The sequence below is a fragment of the Lissotriton vulgaris genome, chromosome 4_1 (genome assembly GCF_964263255.1).
Source record: "Lissotriton vulgaris chromosome 4_1, aLisVul1.2, whole genome shotgun sequence".
Lineage (NCBI taxonomy): Eukaryota > Metazoa > Chordata > Amphibia > Caudata > Salamandridae > Lissotriton > Lissotriton vulgaris.
Window position 1 is genome coordinate 1153810393 of NC_141691.1, and position 25646 is coordinate 1153836038.

Consider the following 25646-nt stretch of genomic DNA (forward strand, 5'->3'; position numbering starts at 1 on the left):
CCAGGGGCCAACAGGTACAGCACAGCCAGCAGCTTGGTGTGGGGTGGGATATTGGTTGTCCATTGTGTTGGTGCCGTTGGCCTGTTAGGCGATGATGGTCAGGATGCGTAGGATGGTTGTCCCTTTCAGCCTGTAGTGGTCAGTGATATTGTCAGATGTTGGGTCTGTGAGGGTGGTGCATTTCCTGGGGGCCCGCTGTCTTTGTCTGCGCTGCCTAAGTGGTGGTCCGGGGAGGGGGGTGTCTGGTGGATGTTGTGGCCCTCTTGGGTATCTGGGCTGCATGATGAGTGGCTCAATGGTATCTGTTGCCCTTCCGATGGCGTACTGGGCTGGGCTCCCTTTTGTGGTGAAGGCTGCCGTCTGACTTTACACCAGGACAGAGCAGGTGTTAATTTCCTGCTGCTAACGCACCTTATCTTCAAAGTCAAAAGTTAAGGTCAACCACAAAGGAACGGCAGTCCAATACAGGGACCAGGTTCATTTCATTGGAAAGTTTACCTTTGAATTTAGCAACTTTTATGGAGTAACAGTAGTTGTCAAAGAGCTGACGGCTGGGCAAGCTGCAAGTCTGAATGGAAGCGGTGTTCACCAACAGTGGATTTCTGAAAAGCGGGGTCTCAGTCCTGGTGACGATGAAAGCAGGAAAGCTGTGAGTGGTGATAATCTGTGCTTGGAAAGGCCTTAGCATTGGTCTGGAAGAAGTCCTCTACTTTCAAAATTAGAAACCTTTGCGGAGGTCATATCTCCTTCAATGGGGCAAACCAGCAAGCTGAGTTGGACCAGTGATTTGACGTTGGCAGCCGCAGCTTCGATGGTGATCTCTCTTGCCATTGGGGCTGCAGGTACAATGTTGGCAAAATGTTTCTAAGTCAGACTTCTTACCGTTTGGAGACAGGAAGAGTACACTTTAACAGCAACAAAGGCTCCTGAGGGGGTACCAACTGGGGGTAAAATTAATTGCAACAGTGGCTAGAAGCATGGCCCCGCCAAGTTCAGTTGATACTGGTCAGCTGAGTAACTATAGAAAAAGAGCTTCTTGAAGCCTGTTGTTTTCAAGTAGCACTAAGAGTAGGTCAGTCAACTGAACCTTGCAGTCACTTCCGGGGTCCTAAGTTCAAGGGAAGTAGGGCCTGTCTTCCTTCAGGTTTTAGATAGAATGGCAGTCCTTTTTTTTCTTCACAGGTCCAGATGTGTTCTGAAAAGGGAACTTTGAATAGGACAGAGAAGCTCCTGGTCGCTCCTTAACCAATGGGGTAAAAGTTCCCAGGGGTGACCTCACCCAATTTTTCAGCACTAACCATGTATTTAACTGTACCTTATACAATAGTGCTCCTCTCTACCTAAATCCAAAATGACAGAACCTTTCTTCCCCTGGTAAGAGCTCCCTGTCCCCACCCAGAGGTAAGGCTATGATAATGGGGAAGCTCTTCCTGTGGTCACTCCAAACCAGTTCTGGGGCAGCCCCCCCCCCTTCTACCAGGTATGGAGCCAAGTTGACTAGAAAGACAAATGGTAAGCCTAGGTGTCAACTGTATCTGCCAGTGAGAGGGTAGGCATCATTTGAAGCTCAGGAAGGTTATAGGCACAGCCGCCAGGGCTTCCTGCTCAAAGAAGAAAAACACCTCCCCATGCCCAAGCCTTATAGCCACTGTCTTGGGGCAATCCACATCTCATCACAGGGAAGTCATCAGTAGTCACTGGCAAAAGGCCCATTTTGCCTTAGGTATGAAAAATACAACTTTCTAAAAGTGTCATTTCTAAAATAGTGACATAATGTCCATTAAGTTGGATTTTAAATTACTAATAAAATGAGCCATTGAATCAAGTTTCTTTCTGCTCCCAAACTAAAGTTGAATTAAATATTATAAATGGTTATAATGTAACCCATGTATTCCAATTGGGGAGCCAGTGTCACAATTTCAGATACACCTGTCTTGTTTAGATGCCACAATCTCCAGAGTACTTTCCACTTGCCCTTTAAGAATCCACTGCTCAAGTGTAATTCACTATTGGCAAGGTGGAAAGGGGATTTGGGAAGAGAAAAAAGACAGCGGGTTCAGATGCATGTCTCACTAGATTGCTAATTTTGTTTTCCTCAGTGGTAATCTAAAATGTAATACAAAAATGTTACTAAACAAATGAATGTAGCATACAATTCTCACTCTTGCTACAGCTGCTGTTTTACATCTAGTTTCTCAGCTATATTGTCTATATTGTATTTATCAAATGTTGCAATCTGTAAAATAAACATAATACTGAAATGTGTGAACAGAACTGAATACACTCAATTTGTCAGTAAGTTAGTTTACACCCACCTCTATGCTAAGGATACTTGAGAAAATAAAGGTCCATAACACAAAGTCTGTTAAATAAATAATTCTCCCCTCACACTGAAGTTGCTAAGAGACAGCACAGAAAATATGTAAACAAACCTGAAGATTTTATGTTCATTCAGTGTCCTTCCAAATGACATGACTTACAGAGACAAAACATCATATCCTGAAAAACTTGCCTGTGTCTTATCTCATCCCCAGGTCAACTTGTGGGTGCTATGATGTATTCTCCTGCCACATGTTATAAAGGAAATTAGTTTTAATATTTTCAAATGTCACAACATCTCTATTATTAGGTCGAGCCTCAAGTCAGCGTGCATGCGCTGCTCTGCGAGACTTGTTGTAGTGAAGTAGGAAATAGAAGCCCACACACTCTCAGTCCATATTTGCCATTGGCTTGTGTCATTGTCCTTCCTCAATGCTGGCTTTTGATTCATAAAAACGCTTGTTAGCCCCTCATTAGTACAGCTTTGTCGTCTTCATTTGTAACCTTCCATAGTGACTGGCCGATTTACTTCACGGTTGTTACACGGTACCTGTTATTTAGTCTTTAAGCACTATTTTCTATGTCACGTTTTTCTTACTGCAGGCACCATGTGCTTTGCTATCATCATTTTGTGATGCTTTCTTTACAACCCCCCTCCCACCCGTTGTCCATGCCTTCTTTCCACCCTGCATTCCCTCCCTTCTGTTGTCCATGCCTTCTTTACCCCCTCTCATTGCTGTGCCTTCTTTATCCCCCACCCTCCCTCCCATTGTCCGTGCCTTTTTTCCACCGGCCACCCTTCCTCCCTTTGTCCATGCCTTCTCCCTCTCTCCACCCTCTTGCATGTTTTCCGAGGTACCACCTATTGGCTATGGCAATGTTTTTTTTTTATTTATATACTAAATAAGGGAGGCCACACGTCTTGTTGCGACAGGCGCATGCCTCTCCCAACTTGAAAAAAAGCATTTGCAATGCAATAGGTCCTGCATTTAACCAAGTTTAAGCTATTAGCATTGCAAATGACAATGACTTTTATTCATGATTTGGTTTTTAAAACATAAATAAAAGGCATTGTGATTTACAATGCCAATAACTCAAGCGTGCGTAATTGAGAGACCTATTGCATTTTTTTTACATAGTTAGCAAATTAATCATTCAGTGTGATTATTTCACGTGACAGTCACAATATGTAATTTTGCTTCTTTATTAACAATGCTGACACTAACCCCACCCCTAGGCCCTGCCTTAGGGCCCGTTTTCAGTGTTTGATTTATTCAATGCATTTACTATTTGGGGAGCAAACGTGTATTAGATTACAATGATCGTCCCTCAGGCCCATACCTCTTCATATTAATTCAATATTAGACTTTGTCCATTACATATCGAGAGTCCATGATAGAATGCATTTCATATTCGATATAAGATTCTTCCACTATGAAGTAGGAGGTTGGCACAGTCGAATACCACTTTTCACTAGTTTAATTAGTGATGCATGAAGAACTCACTGTATCCGGGTCGAATCTGGTAGATCTAATTTTACAGCAACTGAACTTATGATTTGAATAATCGAGAATGGTACAATACATTTTGGGTGAAATTTGCATTTCTCATGTAGTTATATATTCTTAGCAGACAACCATACCGCATCACTCATGATATTCACAAGCAGGACGTAACTTGAATCTTTGTCTTGCCATGTGTTAATGTTCTGGAACTCTATTATGAATTTTGTTCCATTAATTCAGCTGTGAAGCAAGGATGATAACAATGCGAGTTAAAGAAACGTATATAACCAGTAGAAGAATGTGTGGTGCTGTTTACGAGAGTGTTCAATCCAACTGCCTTGATCTTGAATATTGTACAAAAGGGGGTGGTGATGGACGGAGCATCTGAATCAATCAAACACTCACACCCAGTCAAAAGATCTGGGTTTGATCCATCACCGTTCTTTAGCCCACTCTGCCACCCCAGTTCAGACATGGCTATATGCAAATCAGTCTGACCCTGTGCCTCATGGGAACAGTCCAGCCCGAACTGCCAAGTCATGCTTTCCCTGGACCGGAAAAAAGCTTCCGAGGACCGGTTTCCGGCATTCCAGCCGTCTTCAGGCCGGCTTGCTTAAATCCAGTGGCAAAGTGAGCAAGAGGCTCACATCTGAGCATACCCTGCCACACTTATGGCGGCCAAAGCGGTACAAATCAACAATAAAACTCACGTTAATGGCATGCCAAGGTCTCAGCGGAACTTCTAAAGGCTGAATTAACCCCATTAGGCTAGTAATGTCATTTTCTGCTCGCTCACAAATACTAGAAGAAATTCTTAAATTTTTTCTTCTGTCTTTGCCCAATGATTACAATGCTTCATTAATTCTAGGGTGTTATATACCCCAGGATGACCTGTGAAAGGAGGTTCATATATTTCATTCAGAGATTCAGTTTTTATCTATTTTGTAGACAGATATAATTTTCCTTCACCCATGGATAGCGTTGTTCTCAAGTTTAGCTTCTCTCTTAATACAATTTTGAAGTCTTTCATTAGACCATCTGCTCTTAATCTGTTCAGTGCTTGACTGTGCTATAATTACAAACTAAGGGGCATATTAACAAGGCCGGCGATAAATATCGCAAAGTGCGTTTAGCGCTTGCATATCTATCGCTGGCTATCTCTGGAATTTATCGCCCGGTTGGCGCGTTATCAACGACGCGCATCGCCGAGGCGATAAGAATTCCAGAGATAGTGTGGATATTGCCATTTTCCATGGTAGAAAACGGCGTTATCCTATATGATAGGGCCTGTGGTCTTAGCCAGAGAATCCACCCCCCATGTTAAGTATGCCTTAGTCAGGAATTTAACATACCTTAAATTCCTGTGTTAGGGCATACTTAGCGCAATTTAAATAATCGCTACCCTTCCTTGTTAATATCGTGAAGCTTCCTTCATAATATTTTCCCTGGTTGGTTTCACAGCCACAAAATAGAAGGGGGTTCCCCGTCAGGATTTAAGATGCTGGCAGGTGAACAAAGGGGTTATAACAATACAATAGAGTTAGAGAGCAACCTGCCAAAGCATAAGTCACAGTCCCATAAAGGATCCTTCAGTTTCAATATGCGGTGACAAGAATATGTATCAGAGCCAAATACACATCAGACAATTTTCATTTTACTTTTTCTGTTAATTTATTATTTTATCCAAATACTTTCAGTAGACATAATTCACAATTGAATTGTCATGATTTGCTTGATAAGAAAAAGAGGGGTACCTCTCATTATACATATGACAAAACCTTCACAAAACACATATATGTCCCACACACTCCTGTACATCCAAAATAGAGTCACACACACTTTCACACTGTAAAAGTCAATCAATCCCGCAAGCATACATACGTCGCATTCATGCTGGTACAGGGCCTGCAGTAAGGGTAAAAATAGAACAGCATAGACAAAAGTAAAACTGTGGAGGCAAAAAGAGTTGGAAAAGATTTTCAGCAGTAACTAGATTTCTGCCATCCACAGGAACTACGCCAACGCGTGTTTCGGTGTGAGGCCTATTCAGGCCGCACCTTCATCAAGGCGGTGGTGTACCACGGGGTTGGGGACTCATAAGCAGGTTGGCCCTGCTTGACGGAGTAGACGATGGGTGTGTAGCGTTGGGAGGGGGCAGGTTCAGACAATATATTTCACACCATTCTTTTCTGAGTTATCGTGATCTTCGTGTGCATGCATATGCTGATGAGGGGGTGCTCCAGCCGGGGATGCCTCTTTACTCGGTCATGATACAGATTGCACAGCAACGGCCTCGGTGGGCTGTATCCGTCCAAGGGAGGAAATGGCGTCCGATGACGGTAGTGGATGCTGACAAAGCTTTGTCAGATCTCTTCATGATTAACTGCTGCCACGCGGTCTGAACGGAGCCCGCCTATCCTGGGAAACCGTGAATCACCGAAGTTAAAACGCCCGCCGGGTGGAGCATCCAATACTGTCATCGGACGATCGGCGATAATTTTATAGCGCCACCTTGTTAATATGCCCCAAGGATTCCTGAATGATGGTCGCAAAACTATATATTTGAGAGGAGTCTTCAAGATTATAGGCTTGTGATAGAGCATCTGATTTTACATTCATGGTTCCTGAACTTTATGGTATTATATAATTATATTCGTCAAAAAAATGCCCATCTTAACTGTCTTGAAGTTAAGATCTTTGCTGTTTTTGAAAACAGAAGGTTTCTGTGATCAGTAATCACAGTGCCTGGTGTCTTTGCTCTAAATAGTTTGTGTCTTCATTGTGTCAATGCTGCCTTATGGCTAAGAGTTTTTTTTGTGTTATTGTATAATTGCACTCCGAATTATTTAGTCTCCTGGAAAAGAAAGCTACTGGATGCTTTCTGGATGTCTTTGGATATTTTTGTGACAAAGGTGCCCGCGATGGCCTTATTAGAGACTTTCATTTGCTAAAAATGGATAATTAGGGAGGAGCTTTGGGCTCCCAAGACCCCCGCCGCCCCCGGAGACATCCTGTGCATAATCCTGCAGCCTGACGGCTGACTCCTGTGGCGAAAGCAAAGCGGTGCCGGGCGCTGGTCTTCGCGTCCAATCCGAAGCTGGGGGCTGGAGCTGCATCGCCGGCAAATCCGACGCCTAAGCACCAGGAAGCCAGAGTCTTGAGTTTATTCCCGACCCCGGCGCAAGTGTCATAACAGCGGGGCCGGAAACGGAAGTCGCCGGTGCGGCCCCACATCAAATTTTAACTTTGCATGCCCTGCGTGCTGGCCCCCCACCCCTGTATATACCACCTGTGGGGGAGATCCTGCTTGTTGCCCACACTGCAGGCGGGGTCGAAGACAGCAGAAACAGAGGAGCAATCTGACCTGCAGGCGCAGCCCAGCGAAGTGGGCGACGGATGATGGTTCGTGTCCCTGGGGCTGGTGAGTGGAGCTGAGGCCCAGATGCTCCGGTCCTGCTGCGATGCCACTAGGGGAGATGTAGAATGCCCCTTACTATTGTATGTTGGCTGGGGGGCTCGCACGTGGTGTAGTGGCATGAGACCTTCAAGCAGCAGAGACCCAGAGGAGGCTTCTTGGGGACCCTATGAGGCAGAGCGTCATTGGAGTTTGGCGGTGGGCTACAGAAGGAGCGACCTATCCTGGAGGCCGAGGGTCAGCCCGGATGGTTGAGTGATTTGCCGCTGAGTGCGCAGATGTCCTGTCGCAGCTCTGGACAGCCCCCCCATTCCACAGTGGGCAACACCGGAGGCCAGAGATCCTTATATGCCCTGAGGGCGACTGAGAGGGCCCTGCAAGCAATGAATATTCTCTCTTGATATCGCTGCAAGAACTTTAGGCACCAAGTGGCCTGTCCTACGCCCACGACTGAAATGGCGTCTAAGCCAGAGAAGGAGAAACAGCAGTCCAAGTCTACCAGAGGGGCCTGTTATGTCCAGGCCAACAAGTTGGACCAGTACACCCAGCCCAAGGGCTCGCCTTCCCGGACTGGGAAATTGCAAGACGGAAGCGGAGAAGCTTCGAGCCCTACATCAGAGCCTACACTACAGGATGTGATGGCTGCTATACATGGGGTAAAAACCTCCCTTGGACAACAGATGGAGTCACTGGACCAAAAGTTGGACGCTGTAACCATTGAGGTTAATATGATCCGGGCTGACCTCACCAAAACGAGTGAAAAGGTCAAGTCATTGGATATCAAAACAGCAAGTCTGACGGACGATGGGCGCAGTTGCAGCGAGAGGTCCGGAACCTTCAGGCGTCTAGCGAGTTGGCAAGTCGCAAGCTGGGCGAATACAAAGGAAGGGCCTGGAGAAACAACATGCGCATCATTGGTGTTCCAGAGAAAGCCGAGGGTCTGGCCCCTGACCTCTTTGTGGAAGATCTCATACTTAAACACTTGCAGCTGAAAGGACTGGGAAACTTCTTCACGGTGGAACGGGTGCATAGAGTCCCGGAGGGGGAAGGCCGCAACCGGGGGCTCCACCTCGACCGATGATCGCAAGAGTGCTCAACTTCAGGGATAGAGATGCTATCCTGCAGGCCTCCAGATCTTGGGGCCCTCTGAGGTACAAAAATTCCACCTTCAACTTTTTTCCAGACTTTACGCAAGCAGTTCAGAGGCAGCGGCAAAGTTTATTCGAGTTAAGAAGCGGCTTCAGGATAAAGGACTCAAATACGCCATGATGTATCCTGCTAAGTTGCGTGTTGAGGATGAGGGGATGGCCTGGCTTTTTGACATTCCGGAAATTGCCTCAGACTGGGTGGAAAGTCTTCTGTCCTGGGGAGAGTCTCAGAGACGTAGCGGCGACGACGGAGACGGCTAGCAAGAACAGAAATGATGAGTAGTTCTATCGTCTGTGGGACGGACATTGTTGGGTGGGAGGTCAAGTGCATGATGTTTCCACGGGTCTGCTTTGTGGGGTTTTGAGTTAAAATAGGTGAAACATTATCCTAGGGGTAATGCGGGGATGTGGAGTGCCGAACTCCTCCTTAGATCTACCTTTAGATAGTTGGTTAGTTAGTTATGGGGTGACAAGCACACTGCGAGTTGGGGGTTGGCGATGGCCGCATGCAGGGGTGCAGGGTGGGGGGTGGGGAAAGGGTAGAATGGTTATGTTTGTTGTTGTGTGATGGGTGCTGCCGTTTTTCTTTTTGTTTTCTATTTTCCCTTCCTTTTTGCCTCAGGTGCCATTAATGTAGCGAGCCATTTTGCACGTGAGTTGAATGGGGCAGAGTAGTAGAGGTTCAGGGAGGAGAGTTCTGAGCTGGAATGTGAATGGTTTGGGGGACAAGATCAAGAGGGGGGTGGTCAGTCAACTTATCAGACGACACTCCCCAGATGTGGTATTGCTGCAAGAGACACACTTAGTTGGTAATAGATGCATGGCCCTTCATAAAGGGGGGTACAAGCTGGTGGTGCATGCATGGTTCACTACCTGCTCCTGGGGAGTCAGTGTACTGATCAAAAACTCTTTCCCTCTGTCGGTGCAGGCCACTTGGGTGGATCAAAGGGGCAGATTTGTGGGAGTATCTGGGCTGGTTGGGTGTAGAACGGTCACCTTATTGTCTATCTATTTGCCACTGGGCCTCCAGGCTGAGACCTTTCGGGACCTGGCTGCAGTTTTCTCATGTTACCCCTATAGGGACTTATCCTGGGTGCGACTTTAATGCGGTTTTGGATGGAGAGATGGACCGTTGACCCCTGCGTGTGCTTAGACCAACACAGAGGTGGCTCCCAGAGTTTCTAGACATGCTGGGACTGATTGATAGTTGGCGACTACGCAACCCAACATTGACACACTACACCCACGTATCTGCTGCTCTTGGGAGTTTATCTAGAGTAGATAATATTTTGTTACCTGCGGCGCCGGCGACTATGATCCAAGAGGTGACGTTTCTTGGGAGGGGCATTTCTGACCACTCTCTACTGTGGGTGCGGCTGGCCCTAGACCTTCCTGAAGTGGGGAAGGTTGTTCCCATCAGCGCGTGGCAATTGAAAGACCCTGCTATTAAGAAAGAGGTACTGCGGATGTCGGACCGTTATTTCTAGGAAAATGTGGGGTCTGTCATTTCAGCGCAATCTCTTTGGGAGGCATATAAAACGGTGGCGAGAGGAGAGGTATTGTCCCTAGTGTCTGGCAAGAAGAAGAAAAGGCAAGCAGATGTGGCCCAGAAAGAGACAGAGGTCATTCATTTGGAGGAAAAGGTGGCTAAGTCACCCACCCCTGAGGGGCTCCATTTGCTAAAACTCTGACAGGAGGAATATAAAGATCTCATGAGAGAAAGTGCAGTGGAAGGACGAACCGATGAACACTTTGTTCCACCGATGCAGGGTGCACAGCCTCGAACTCAAGCCACTGCCTTTGGGGCTCCATTATGAAACTTTAAACCAAACTTCACCTGTGTTTATCTGAGAATATTTATCACATCTTCTCTTATTTTTCCTTTGAATTCAAACAAATTACGCAGTAGGTATTCGAAACTTCCAATTTTATTCACGTCATGATGGTAAAATGGTGACACTCCATGATGGTAAATTCCTCAATTTTATGCGTCATACATGTCGTACCCAATGCATTTCGAGAATAATCTCTTCTTCAGGGGTCACTGTAAATATTTCAATAAAAAATTACTGAAATCAAAAAAAAAAAAAAAAAAAAAAAAGAGCGTCCCATTACAAAACATGTGATTAATCAAAGCGCCCCTTGGTTTTAAACTCCACGTTGCGTTTATACTAAACACGAAACTAATGCTGACGTTCTCAAACCTAATGAATACAAGAAATTATACAACTGCATTTACTAACTTAACCTCTGCTAACCATTCTCTACTTAAACAAAAAATGCAGTTTATCCCTATATTGCGTAGTGACTTACAAACCTACCTGATGCATGTGCACAACTAAAACTCAAAGCTTCCAAGTCTGCCAAGCGTACTTCTCCATAGACTTCCCTCCTGTGAATCTTAGCCCCACCTCACGCCTTTCAAGCTCTCACTAATTAATACCCCGTGACCTCAACCCTTGTGAATACTTAGCCACACCCCACACCTTTGAAGTACACCCTGATTAATTCCCCGTGACCTCAACCATTCTACACAAAAAGAAAAGAAAAAAAAGGCAAATTAAAATTAAATACGTGCCGAGTGCGCTCTACGGAAAACTATTGCATAATTCCAAATTCACACCAAATGAAACACTGCTTTTAAACTCACACTAATTAATACCCCGCTGCTTGAACCCTTTCAAATACGTGACGAGTGCTTTCTGAAAACAGCAATTAAATAATTCAAGGTTAACTCCGAATGAAAAAGCACTGCTTTTAAGAAAATAAGTTATCAGAAAATTATTTTGCCAACATGTTAATATAAAACAGTGCGATGAACATTCCAACCACCAACTCATATAGACATCAAAATAAATAAATCAGTGTATGTGTAAATGTCCGTGTTTAAGCAACTATGAATGAACTTGATATTTCCAAGGTTCCTAATTTGATTCCAGTTCTTCATGGAAGTACTGAATACCAAAGTCCAACTTGTAGTATTCCACTGCCTTTTAACTCTTCGACCATTATTCAACTTCATTTTCATTTGGGGTGCAAAACTCAGTTCGGACTGAAAATCCGATAAGTGTGCATTAGTAGGAGCTTGCACACCCCGGTAATCGTTATACTTGTCCTAACTGTAAAATGTGGCGGGCGACACCTGGTTCGCGCTCTGCCCATGCGCGCTAGATAATGCAAGGACGAATCGATGAACACTTTGTTCAACCGATGCAGGGTGCACAGCCTCGAACTCAAGCCACTGCCTTTGGGGCTCCATTATGAATCTTTAAACCAAACTTCACCTGTGCTTATCTGAAAATAGTTATCACATCTTCTCTTATTTTTCCTTTGAATTCAAACAAATTAAGCATTGCAGTGGCCCATAATAATGCCGTCCAGAGCGGTATTTATGAGCACGGTGATAAAGCCGGTAAACTGATTGCATGGCTCGAACATGGAGAGAGGGCATCCAGACTAGTACCCGAATTGGAAGGACGGAGTAATGTAAGATCACAGATCTCCAGGCGGTGGCGGATGAGTTTTCAGAATATTATAGGAAAGTCTGCACGACCAGTAATGGATTTACAGAGGCTGACAACAGCAAGATGATCAGGGATATTGTACTGAGTTAGATGGGACAGATCGATTTGGGGCTTACGATGGTCACCTGATTGGGAGGACAAAATCTCGCTTTATGCCGATGATGTCTTGCTGTATCTCACTAACCCTAGAGCCTCCTTTAGCAACTTTCTGGACGTGCTTGCTACTTTCGGCAGGTACTCTGGACTGGCAATAAACTGGACAAAGTTGGTGCTATATGCTCTGGTGGGCGACCCCCCGATGGTTCCGCAGACGTGCCCTATTCACATTGAGACCGTCGGATTTTAAATACTTTGGTATATTTATTGCGCTCAATCCACAGTTACGGTATGCTAATAACCTGACCTCCCAATTGAATAGATGTAAGAAGGAAGTGGAGCGCTGGAAAAACCCTTCCGCTCTCCTTGCTTGGGAGAGCAACGCTCTTCAAGATGATGGATTTGCCTCGGTATTTGAATGTCTTACAGAATTAGATGGACCCGGTCCCGACTGCGTATTTCCGGGAGATAGAGAACCTTCAGAGACAGCTCCTGTGGGATGGTAGGGCTCGAATAGTGTTTGGTAAATTGACTCTCGCGTGGTATGACAGCAGAATCAGGATTCCAGATCTGCAGAAGTACTATTGGGCCTCACAACTGGCCGCAGTGAACCATTTAGTTTATGGACTCCCTGGAGATCCAGGCTATGCTATGGACTTGGGTCTAGCCCGGGGGGGTGATAGAGAGGGCTCTATATTCCAGCAGGCCCGGGAGGTTTCCATTGACCAGCCCAACTGCGCATGCTATCCAGGTGTGGCACGCAGCTAATAAAGGTCTGGGGTGGGAAGGCAAATTGACGCTAGCCACTCCCCTCCTGAACTCTGGGTAGTCTGTGGAAATCGAAGGGGTTCGACAGGTGGGATCTTATTTGGATTGCTCAAATAAAAGTTGTATGAGGGAAAGATACAGTGCACACCTTTGAGTCCCTCAAAAAAACAATATAGTCTACACAATAACAAATATTATTGATAGCGACAGGTGAGGCACGCCCTGGCCACTCACATCCCTAAAGGTACAGTGCTCCCGGAGACATGGCCCCTGGAGGACCGAGTGCTGGATGGATTTGTTCCCCCAAAAAACATTTCCCTGATATACAGGTAACTGATTATTAACATGGAAAACCCACTGGTGCGGCTTAGAGCTCAATGGACTGCTGATGGGTTAGTATTAGATGATGAGGTTTGGACGGAGGCGGTCTCCTCCCCAAAGGTGGTTGCCATCCAGATGCGACTTCGACTGGTGCAACTAAAAATACTCCATAGATCCTATATAACTGGACCCCGTTTGGTACGAATGGGACGAGCTGTGAGTGGAGAGTGGAGGAAAAAGTGTGGGGAAGTCGGCACTTTAAAGCATACTCTGTGGCATTGTGTTGAGATACAGTTGTATTGGACGAAGATCCACAATGAACTGGGGGGGCCCTGGGAGTGGAGCTGCGGCCGGAGGCCCGGAGGTGTTTGCTGAATGTGTGGGAGTCTACAGATTTAAATGCATATCAGAAACAGTGGGTGACGTTGGCGTATATGGTGGCTAAACGAAAAATAGCCCGGCACTGGGAAGCCAGTCAGCGGCCCGAGTCACCAAATGGGCGGATGACCTTGACTGGTGCATGATCATAGAAAGAGCTGTTTTTGTTTAAGATATTTTTATTAGCATTTTGGAGTAAATACAATACATATGTCATAAAAAATTGGAAACAAGAGAATATCAAAGATAAGTACTAAAACATATGCAATGAATAATAGGAACAAAGAATGAAATGATCAGAGAAGGAAGGCAGAAAGGGGAAAAGGTAGAAACCAGGAGAAAATAAAAGAGGAAAGAAGAAAGAACAAAAAGGAAAGAAAGGGCAAAAGAAGTGAAGGGAAGGGAGAAAGAGGAGAAGAGAAAGATAAGTGGGAAAACTGGGAACCATTCAAGAAAGAGAGTTGGAGGAAAGATAAGTGGTAAAGGGGAGCCAAAGGAGATCAGATTTAATTTTCAAGGGAACAGAATAGGACGAGGCAATAGCAATCCTATGTTCATCACAAACAAAGTTCCACCAGGTGTGAGTAGAAATTTTAGAATTATCTTTTCAACATAACAAGATAACTTTAAAAGCAAGAGAAATAAACAAGTCCAACAATCTCGCAGAAGAAGAGATAATATCTACATCCGATGACAATGATCCTAGGAAAATAGCCTGTAAGGATAACTGGGTAGGACAATTAAATACTAGCATACATGTCTACCAAACTTCCTTCCAAAATGATAAAACTTGAAAAAACATTCAAACAGTAAATGTTTAAGTGACCCAGTTTCTTTAGCACAGGACCAACACAGTAAAGAGGATGTTGGGGAGAATTTATGAACAGTTACAGGAGTGATAAGGACTCTATGATAAATGAACAATAACGATTGGGTAATACGCGCAGCAGGAGAAACTTTAAACAACTTGGACCATACACGATCCCATATCAAAATAGAGAGGGACACATTAAGGTCAGTTTCCCATGCAATCTCAACAGCTGATTTAGAACGTTCTGAACTAGGTGACAGTAATAGAGTATAAACGAGGGCAGCCTTAGGTTGTTGAGAGGAAAATAATGGATACAGGGAAGAGGTAGGAACAAAAGATGGGAAGACATCAGGAATTGTAAGAGAGGCTAAGTGTGACTGAATGGCAGACGTAATAATAGTATACTCAGAGAGATATGATGAAGGCAAATTAAACAAACTTTGTAATTTCGGAAAAGGAATGAGAGAGTTATTAGTATCAAAAAACTGATGAACAAATACAACATTCTTCTCTTTCCAATGCTTAAAATAAAATGATTTACCTTTGTAACGAAGAAAATTTGTTATACCATACAACAGATAATAAAAAAACATTGTAATGGAGAAAGATTAGAGGATAAAACATTGTGTAATACAGTTTGGGAAAATTTTAAGATAGGGTATTTATTCAAAAAAGAACAATATGACATAAAAACAACATGTTGAAAGGAATGATCCTTCAACAGAGAGCATTCTAGAAGAACCCATGTAGGTACAGGAGTTCCATCAAAATCATAGGCTAAAGAAAAGGATTGTTTGATCAGAAAAGCGGAATGGTACATTTTAAAGTTGGGAAATCGAACTCCACCTTCAGGTTTAGGATGAATCAGTTTCTGTAGCGCTATTCGGGGATGCTTATCATTCCACAAAAATTTAGTACAAATAGAGTTTATGCGGGAAAAATAGGACATGGGAATCTTGAAAGGAAGCATGGACACCGTATAGAGAACATGTGGAGTAATCATCATTTTAATTGAGTCCAGTCTACCCCACCAGGAAAGAAATAATGGTGACCAGAGTTGAAGAAGGGAGGAGAGTTTCTTTATAAGAGAATCAAACGTAAATTTAAGGCTATCCTTCAAGGAGGGAGCGTACCAAATACCAAGGTATTTAATTTTAGAGGGACACCAAGCAAAATCAGTATTATTAAACATGTATTGGTAGCAAAGTGAATTAAGTGGGAGGACTTCAGTTTTGGAGAGATTCAATTTATATCCCGAAATAGAGGAATATAAACGGACCTCATCCCTGAAAGGCGGAAGGGAGGTTTCAGGATTGTACATGTACACCAGCACATCATCTGCATAAGTGGACAATTTAGTTTCTGTAGATGCCAATTTAAAACCAGTGATGTCAGGATTAGAACGAATTCTCTCCAAGAAGGGCTCAAGACAGAGAATAAATAACAGGGGAGAAAGGGGACATCCCTGACGAGTACCTCTAGGGAGAATGACTTGGAAAAGTGGTTGTTGACAAATATACTGGCACAAGGGGAGGAATAAAGGAGTTTAACCATAGAGATGAAAAAAGGACCGAAACCAAACCAGTGTAGTGTACGTATGAGATAGTGCCAGTTGATACGGTCAAAAGCCTTCTCAGCATCTAAGGACAGTGCTGCTAAAGGAACTTTGAGATGTTTGCTGTGCGCAATGACATTAGAGAATAAGCGAGCATTGTCTGCAGCAAGCCTCCCCTTCACAAAACCCACCTGATCCGTCTTGATAAGGCGGGGAATAAGGGAATCAAGGCGAGAGGCAAGTATTTTAGCAAAAATTTTGCAATCATAATTTATTAGGGAGATAGGGCGATAGTTTTTGCACTGGGTGTGATCTTTATCAGGTTTTGGAATGATGATAATTAGTGCATCCAAAAATGACCCAGAAGCCTTCGCACTACTAATAAATGAGTTGAAGAGTTGGAGGAGTTTAGGGGCAAAAAAGGTATGAAAGGAAGAATAAAATTCTACAGGAAGGCCATCTGGACCAGGAGCTTTTGAGCGTTTGAGGGAGTGAATGGCTCGAGTTACTTCCTGCAGTGAAATGTCCTCTTCCAGGAGGGCAAACTCATCAGGAAGGGAAGGGTGAGGGGGAAGGCCCTCAAAAAAAGGAAGAGACGTTTACATCAGAGGGACGAGTGTCATCAGTATATAGGGAATGATAATAGGAATGAAATACATCAGCGATGTCCTCATCGGCTGTAACCAATTTGTTTAGAGAGTCATTGAATATGGGGCTAATGTTCTTACGTTCAGACTTAATTTTCAAATAGTTTGCCAGCATTTTCCCCGCTTTATTTTGGCCACCATGAAATTTGGATTTAATTTTAAGGAGGGTGTTACAAGCCTCATTGGTAACAATCTTATTGAGGTCTGTTTTAGCAGAAATCAAATCATGAAGGGAGGAGGGGGATTTAGAGGAGAAATATAAATGCTCAAGGTGTTTAATCTTACGAATTTGAGCATCGTACTTTTCCCTATTCAGTTTCTTTTTCTTAGCAACATAGGATATGGTAAATGCTCGGAACGCAGCTTTAAAAGCATCCCAATTATTAGGAATGGAGGTATCAGATGGATCATTAAAGGTAAAAAATTCAGTGAAAAATTCCGCACTTTCCTTCAAAAAAACTGCATCAGATAAAAGAAAGGCATTACATTTCCAGCGACTAAATTTAGGGGATATAATGGACGGATCAAGTGAGGTAGAAACAGGGGCATGATCAGAAATAAAAATGGAGCCTATGGTAGATTTTTGAATAGAGGAGTAAGGATTTACTAATCAAAATGTAATCAATTCTAGAGCAGGTGTGATGCACAGGGGAGAAAAAGGTTTATTCCAACACATCTGGATTACATAACTTCCAAGAGTCATATAAAGGACGTGAGGCAATGGCAGATTGAAAACTTACTTACTGGAGGATAATCTATCAGAAAACGGATCTAACCATTGGTTCAAATCACCTGCAATGATAAAATCAGGACAATCTATAGACGAAATCAGAGTTTTAATAGCAGTCCAAAACTTAGGGTCAGGACGTACCGGGCCATAAATATTAAGCAAAACCATTTTCTTATTATGGATAACAACCTTAGCCATTGCCCAACGTCCTTCGTCATCATGTTGAGAGGATAGAATCTGTACATTCAAAGCCTTGTGAAATAAAATAGCAACCCCTCCTTTTTTGAGACAAGCTGGAGAGAATACAATCCACCCAGTGGAGAAGCGTGGCTCAGTGGTTAGAGGCGGCAGACCTGGAAGCTGAGATCGACCGTGGACCAGGGTTCAATTCCCCGCCTCGGCGGGTCTCGGGCTCAAAGTTCCACGGACTCGACAATTCTCGCTCTGGTGCCTACTCAACTCACGGGGTCACACTCTGCGACTCTGGGCAATAGCTTGCTTAATCTCCACTACGGCCCCTCGCGGCGGGATGCCTGGCTTTCACCTTGTGGACACCCTGCCGTGGTTTCTCACAGGGGAATACCAGGACGGGTTCCCTAAGCAAGCGCCGGGACGCTCACGGGCAGCTGTGCGCTTTACAAATCCAGCACATTTACATTGTCTTTTCAATTTGATAGATTCGACATCAGAACAGTGCGTTTCTTGAAGAAAAACAACTTGAGAACCAATTTTGGATAACTGAGACAATACCTTTTGACGCTTGACAGGGTGACATAGACCTCGCACATTCCATGAGACAAAATTACACACCATTGAGGAGGGGGGTGATGGACGACACGTAGAGAGAACACATGGCAAGGGAGAAACTACAAAAAAGGAAGTAACAATGACATAAAAAACGTATAGGGGAGGCTCTCAATAAACTTAGAACATAGACTTAAAATCTGGTCAGAAGGACAAAATACATCACGAAGTATAATAATCGAAAAAGAGATTGCAAGGGAGACGAAAGATATGTATCAGGAAAGAAGAGGAAAGGTAAGGAAGAAGGTGGAGAATAGAAAAAAGAAATAAGGGGAAAGGTAGAAAAGAGAGCAGAGAAAAGGTAAAAGAAAGTAAACAGATCAAGGCACGTATGCCTGATCGGAGAGAAAGCAAAGAAGAAAAGCATCAGGGGCGAGGATACACCGGTAGAGGAGACAACCCCATGAGCAACCAAGGAAACGGACAGAAGAAAATGGTGAGGAGAAGATTGTAAGAGCGAAAGGTATAATAATAGAAATGAAAGATCGAGAGAAAAAATGAAATAAAAAAAAGGAGACATACAAAAACTTAGGAGAGAAGTATACATTAATAGAAAGAGAGAAACATGAAACGACAAGTTAGAGCAACAAGAAAAGAAACAAGCAAAGATGTTTAAGCCACAGTATCCATCGTCGACGAAGAAGCACTTTGGAGATAAGCATGGAGATTTTGAGGATCATCAAAGGAACGGGTTCAGCCATTGTGCGTGATCTTGCAGAAACACGGGTGAAGAATGCCATATTGAATGTGAAGTTGTCGCATCAGAGGCCGTAGATTCAAGAATTCTTTACGTCTGTCATTAGTCGCAGTCGAGAGGTCTTGGGAAATGAAAATATTATGGCTGGACCACTGGAGACGACGTTTCAGTCTGGCAGCTTTTAAAACAGTCATCAGCTCCGTGAATTCTAGGAAAAGCATGATAATGCCACAAGGTTTGTTTGAGGCAGAGTTCAGACGGCCAAGATGATGAGCTCTTTGAATGTTCAGAGGGTGAGACGCAGGTTGGAGATCCAAAAGTTCTTGTAGAAATTTTTGTAAAAAAGACACCATATCAGAGCCTTCCAAATTTTCCGGAACACCATAAACGCGTAGGTTGTTTCTTCGATTGCGATTTTCCAAATCCTCCGTGTGTAGCTTAAGTTTGTGGATTTCTTGCTCTAGGAGAGGGATTTTAGTGGAAACATCTTGAATATCACTAACCCTTTGCTCCAAATTTAATACTTTGCCCTCCATAAGTACCCAACGATCTTCAATCTGCTTAAGCCTGTCATTAGTAGCACTCATAAAAGGTTGTAATCCTCGAACCTCCTCGAGGATTGAGTCCAGAACAGGATTAGAAGAAGACTTGATGGGAGAGGGCGGATCATTTTTAAGCCTTTTTGGTTTGGTACCAGACTGAGACAACTTAGAGTCATTGGCCATGGTAACAATGTGCGCAGGAGACAAAAGATGCAGCCAAAAATGAATAGCAAGAAAGACACTGCACTGTAGGTATTGCCAAAGAGGAGGAGCAAATATACGAAGTCAGTTAAAGGAAAATCGCAGGACGTTGAAAAAATGGTGGCACTGAGGTAAAAGGAAATATGAGAGCCAAGTACAGAGCTAAAGTACGAAAAAACAGATACCCAGCCTCATAAGCAGCATTAAGAATGCGCAGAACATGAGAAGATTAATTCAATATGGTCAAAAAGCCAGTATACGTGACATAGTAGAAAGGAGAAAGAGAGTCACGTCAAATACGGCATGTGAAAAATGGCGGCACCTTTTCCTGACAGAGAGCACAGAGTTATTCAAGAGCATAAATAGGAGGCAACCAAAAAGGCCAGGAACAGCAAAAAAGACGTCATGGTAGTGCAGAATATGGGCAAAGCTGAAGAATAATGCCCAGTATAAGGAAGGGAGATGCAGCAGATAGCAAAAACGGCGACACAGGCTCAGCGCACAAAATGGCGGCCGCCCGCGTATAGTCTGAAGGAAAGATTACCGCTGTGCATTCAAAGTCCTCCCTGCACAAAAATCACCTCCGACGGCTGCATCTGGGTCGCGTTGCCTTCCGCCGTCAATGGAGCTGCTTCCGATGTCAAAAGAGCAGGATACAACGCTCTCACGGCATCACTGAAGAAAGTCCTGCAAGGAGCTCACGGGAAGAGCGTCTTCTCCGTCCGGTGCGCAAGCCACGCCCCCCCAGAGAAAGAGCTGTTTATGTGGCCAGAGTTTGCCCCAAAAAGTGGGGTAACAACATTTGGACCACATGGAATAGTCATAGAAGGGATATTTGTGAACCACCTAAGCCGATACTGGTGCCAGAGAAACAGGACTCTCCAAGCTCCCTACATTAAATGTTGGTGTATTTGATTCTGTACTTTGCCACAATGCCTCACGTGATTGGAAATGTAATGTGCGCACCTGAGCTTTATTTTTTCTGTCTGTAGTGTTCCTTTTTTTCGTTTTCAATAAAAAGAGTTAAAAAAAAAGGATAATTAATGTCTGGATGGCACAGAATGGGAGCCTCAGCAAATTTATTTTTCAATTCTACAAATGCTTCTTCACGCAACCGATGGAAAGTTATTCCTTTTTATTAATGAACGTGTAATAGGTGCAATCATTTTGGAAAAGCCCTGAATGAACCATTATAAAAATTGGAAAGTCCTGGAAAACTATGTACATCTTTCACATATTTGGGGATGGGCCAGTCTAGAACAGCTTGTATCTTTTGCTGATCCATCTTTAGCCTTTATCATGGTAGAATAAATCCCAAAACCTCAACGGTGTTGACTTGAAAGTAACATTTTTTTCGCTTTTGCATAAAGTTGGTTTTCTCTTTATTTTTGCAGCACTTTCTTAACATGCAATAAATGATCTTCAAGATTGTCTGAAAAGACCAGGATGTCATTTATATAGACTATGATGAAAATATCAATGTATTTTCTAAGAATGCACTTTACAAAAAAATGAAAAGCTGCTGGGAAATTACTGAGACCAAATAGCATGCCCTTATATTCATACAAGCAAAAAATGTGTTTGAAAAGCTGTTTTCCATTCATCACGCCTGTGTAACCTCACAAAATAATATGCCTCAAGTAAGTCAATCTTATGAAATATTTTTTCTTGCTTTATCTGATCAAATATCCCTAAAACTAAGGGTATGGGTAACTCTTGTTGATAGTGACTGGATTTAAAGCTCTACATTCTCTACAGATTTTAAGATCTCCACCCTTCTTTGGGATGAAAATCAAAGGTAATGATACTGGAGACTGAGAATGGCGAATGGACGAATTGACCAGATATGCAGCCAAATAATTTTTCTAAATATTAAGTTTCTGATTCGGATAAGGCATATACTGCATGGGAGTTTTGCTCCAGGTTCTAGATCAATAACACAATCATAGCATCTAAGTGGATCCAAAGGGATAATGTCTTTGCTTCAGAGAAATGTTTCTCTTCTTTTCCGTCTGGTATGGGTGTCCTCATAAACTGGCTTTTTGATATTACCACCTCCTTCCCATAGCACTGCTCTCTTAAAATACAACTCTTCTCTTCTTACACTGATCTGACTTTAATAGAACTGTACCTCTTGCTCAATCTATGGTATGATTATGCTTAATGAGTAATGGCACACCCAATATAACTTGACATTCTGGGGAATCATTACTGTCACATGTAATTTCTTCTCTATGGTCTGATAAGCTAATTTACTGTCAAGGCAGAGTGCAATGAGTAGTAGGCCCAGAAGTCAAAGGAGTCACATCTACTGCTCTTGCCAATTCAGTTTTTTTTTCTTAATCTGGGGGAAACCATGTTTGCGCACCAAACCCAATCCACAACAAGAAGTACAGCTGTATACAAACCTGAAAATAACGAACAAACATAACAAGCACAAGTCTTGATCTATGAAAGGGCAGAGATGTGCATGGGCAGCAGTACCATTCAGCAGGAGGAGGAGACAGGCCGCATATAATCCTGCAAGGTTCCATACGGCATGGAAGATGCCCTCAATCAAAGAGCTGGAGTGTCCGAAGTTTCGGGGGGCTAAAGCAGGTTAACTCTATGTGCATGAGGTAATGGATCAGTGGCTTCCATAGATCTTGGAACTTTTTGTCAGTGTTAGGTTATGAGATATCCACTCCATTGCTTGGAGATGCCACACTCAAGCGAACCATTGTGCAAGAGGAATGCGCTGGTTGCTTCTACCTAAGTGCTATGAGTTGTCAAGAGTAGGTAACTAATGAGTGTCCAGTCTATGTGGGTCATTGTGGCAAAGTTGGAGGTTGTATGCCTAGGATGACCTCAGGGTACGAGAGGGGGAGAGGACAGCCTATACGCCTTTAATATGACTGAGTATCTACTTTCAGTATGTAACAATCACTCTACAGTACCACCAAATATGACAGGAGGTCCCCTATCCCTCCCTGCAGCACAAACTTAGGGGGAAAACATCCAAATAAATGGTAGAAAGGCGGGTGGGTGTATAATATCATTGAAACATCAATTTATATGTGATCTCATGAAGACAGAGACTGCAATAGGTTTTGGCTATATCCCACCACAGTGTCTCCCATTGCTTAGGTGTTATTTCCTCCTTAATGGTATTTTGCCACTTGGATCGATACTTATGGTTGCGAATTGGGACAGAATGTTGCAGCACCTGGTACTTGTTGAATATTAGTCCTCGGGTACTATCAAAAGTTCTTACAAGCTTCTTAAATAAGGTGTAGGTTCGGGTAGTCACCCCCAGTTTGTCTTTGAATGCACAGATCAACAAACTCAACTCTTCCTGCTTCTTCCTGTTGTGCACCTTAAGGAAAGTTCTCCTGTCCATCCCATATGAATTTCAGAAATCAGTGGTCAGTGCCTTAGTTCTGCCTAGGGTGGACTATTGTAATGCTCTATAAATAGGCACTCATCAACATTCTCTTAAAAAGCTTCAATGCCTACAGAATGCAGCGGCTCAACTCCTCAAGAAAACTCCTAAGTTCAAGTTGGTTTCTAAGGCATTACTAGAGCTCCACTGGCTTCCTGTGAGAAAAAGATTGATGTTCACGGCTTTGTGTCTGGCACATAAGATTCTGTATGATGAAGGCCCAATATATTTGAAAAAAAAATCTCTCTCAGTATATTCCCAGAAGAACTTTGCTCTTGGCAAATTCCAGAACAGTTAATGTCTTCAAAATCAGAAGAAATAAATGCGGAGGTCGGAGCTTTATCTACACCTCATTTCAACTCTGTAATAACTTTCCTTTAGAGTTTTATATAGTGCGAACCTGACCCGAAGGTATCGGGTATCAGATTGTTTTACATATGAACCAGTTGCTTTACACAAGGAGACATTCATTTTTATTAGGCACAGGAGATTAAGTGATGTACCCAGAATCCCAGGATGTTGGGCATTGTTGCCGAGCCTCAAACACGGTTCCCTAGATTTGAGGGCAACCGCCCTAGCCATTAGGCCACATTCTCTCCCCAAACTTACCAGAACATCTTAGACATCAGCCTAACTTACCCTGTTTCAGAAAACGTCTTAAAGCCTGGATATTTTCTCACTTGGTGTGATCAGTTATAGGCCCTTTCTAGCTGTAAATTTTAGCTTTTGATCTCTCATTACTCAATGTAGCAAACATTAGCACCAAGACACCTTGGCCATTTGAGCTCTATATAAAATAATCTAATGTCAATACACCCGGTTATGTGACTTAGAGACAGGCTGTAGGCACCAAATGACTAAGGCAAGAAAATGCCAACTTTCTAAAAGTGACATTTTTAGAATTGTAACTTAAAATCTGACTTCACCATATGTTAGGGTTTTAAATTGTGATTTCAAAAACACCAAACATAATCAATTTATTTCTTCTCATTTGGAAATTACATGTATAAAATATATTAAGGCAACTCCAATGAAAGCCGGCGAATATGGAGAAGACGCTACATCGGAGCTAACGAGAAAGTTTCCTGTAATTGACATATCGAGTGTGAGATGTGACGGCCATTAGAAAAAACCAAACCCGTGAACATAAAGAGAACCCTGGGGAAGCCCATCTGAAAGTAAACCGGGCATCACTAGCGAATCTCCGTTGCCCTTGAGTGCCTTCTAACACAACACGCCCATTGGTCCAGAGAGACACTCTTTTGAATTTTGGTCATAAGAAAATCACATTGATCCGGAAGAGAACCCCACAATCAGGGCGTTCGAAACGCGTAGATCCTTTTGGTTGTTGCCCACAAATGAAAAGTCTAGAGATACTAGATCAATCTCTGATTTAATTTTGTACTTTTGTGAAACATTTGATTTTTGCTAAAAAAGTTGTGACTTATCCAATTTGTTTGAGAAATCTTGTTTACAATTCATATTTTTTTGTTGGCATCTACCTTCAATTCAGAGTGATTTTTGTTAGATGTATGAGTGTTTGTAGTGTTTAGTGTATGAGAGGTATGGTATGGATGTGTAGTGTAGAAGGTTAAGAAGTGTTGTTGTTAATGTTGTATAAAGTTGTATATTTTGTATATTTGTATATATTCTGTACATGCACAAAAAAGGTTTTCTGAGAAAAGAGAAAAAGCTAAAAGCATTTAAAAAAAATAAGAAAGGTGCAAAATAAAATAACAAGAGAATAAATCCTTGACTGCTGTGTTTGAATCACAACAGATCTTTGAAAATAAAGTTTAAAGAAATAGTTCCAGTACTGGCATTTGTTTTGTTTTGGTAACTTTCTAAAAGTGACATTTTTAGAATTGTAACTTAAAATCTGACTTCACCATATGTTAGGGTTTTAAATTGTGATTTCAAAAACACCAAACATAATCAATGTATTTCTTCCCATTTAGAAATTACATGTATAAAATATATTAAGGCAACTCCAATGTTATTTTATTGGAGAGACAGGCCTTGCAACAGTGAAAAATGAATGTAAATGTTTTTTCCTACAAGGACGTGTAAAACTTAAAAATGTATGTCCGCCTTTTTAAATACACTGCACCATGCCTTTTGAGGTGCCCAGGGCTTACCCAAGGGGTGAGGTATAGGTCTTAAAAAGGAAGGTTTATTTTGTCAGATGGACATGGCAGTGTAAACTGCACACACAGGCTCTGCAATAGCAAGCCTGAGACATGTTTAAAGTGCTACTTAACTAGGTGGCAGAACCGGTGCTGTAGGCCCACTAGTAGGATTTAATTTAGCGGCTTTGGGTACATGTAGTGTCACTTTACTAAGGACTTACAAGCAAATTAAATATGGCAATTGGTGATAAGCCAATGCTACCATGTTTTAGGGAAAGAGCACAAGCACTTTTGTTCATGCCAGCAGTGGTAAAGTATGCAGAGTCCTAAGGTCAGCAAAGACGGGAGGTTTGAAGGCAAACCATTAGCGAAAACAACGCCAAGGATTCCAGGTCTAACATGGTGGTTGCAGATGGGGCCCACCAACACTCATTTAAAGTCATCAGAGTGTGCCCCAGAGCAAGAGAGGGAGAAAATCACACAACAGGAAAAAAAGTAGGAAGATTAAAATAGAAATGTTGGTCCTCTGCCCTTATTTTTCAACTTAAGCACTGTTTGAGGGTGGGCTTAACGTCAGGATAAGACGTTGTAGCCCAAACAATCAGAAATGGAGAAACAAACGGCAGCAATGGCAT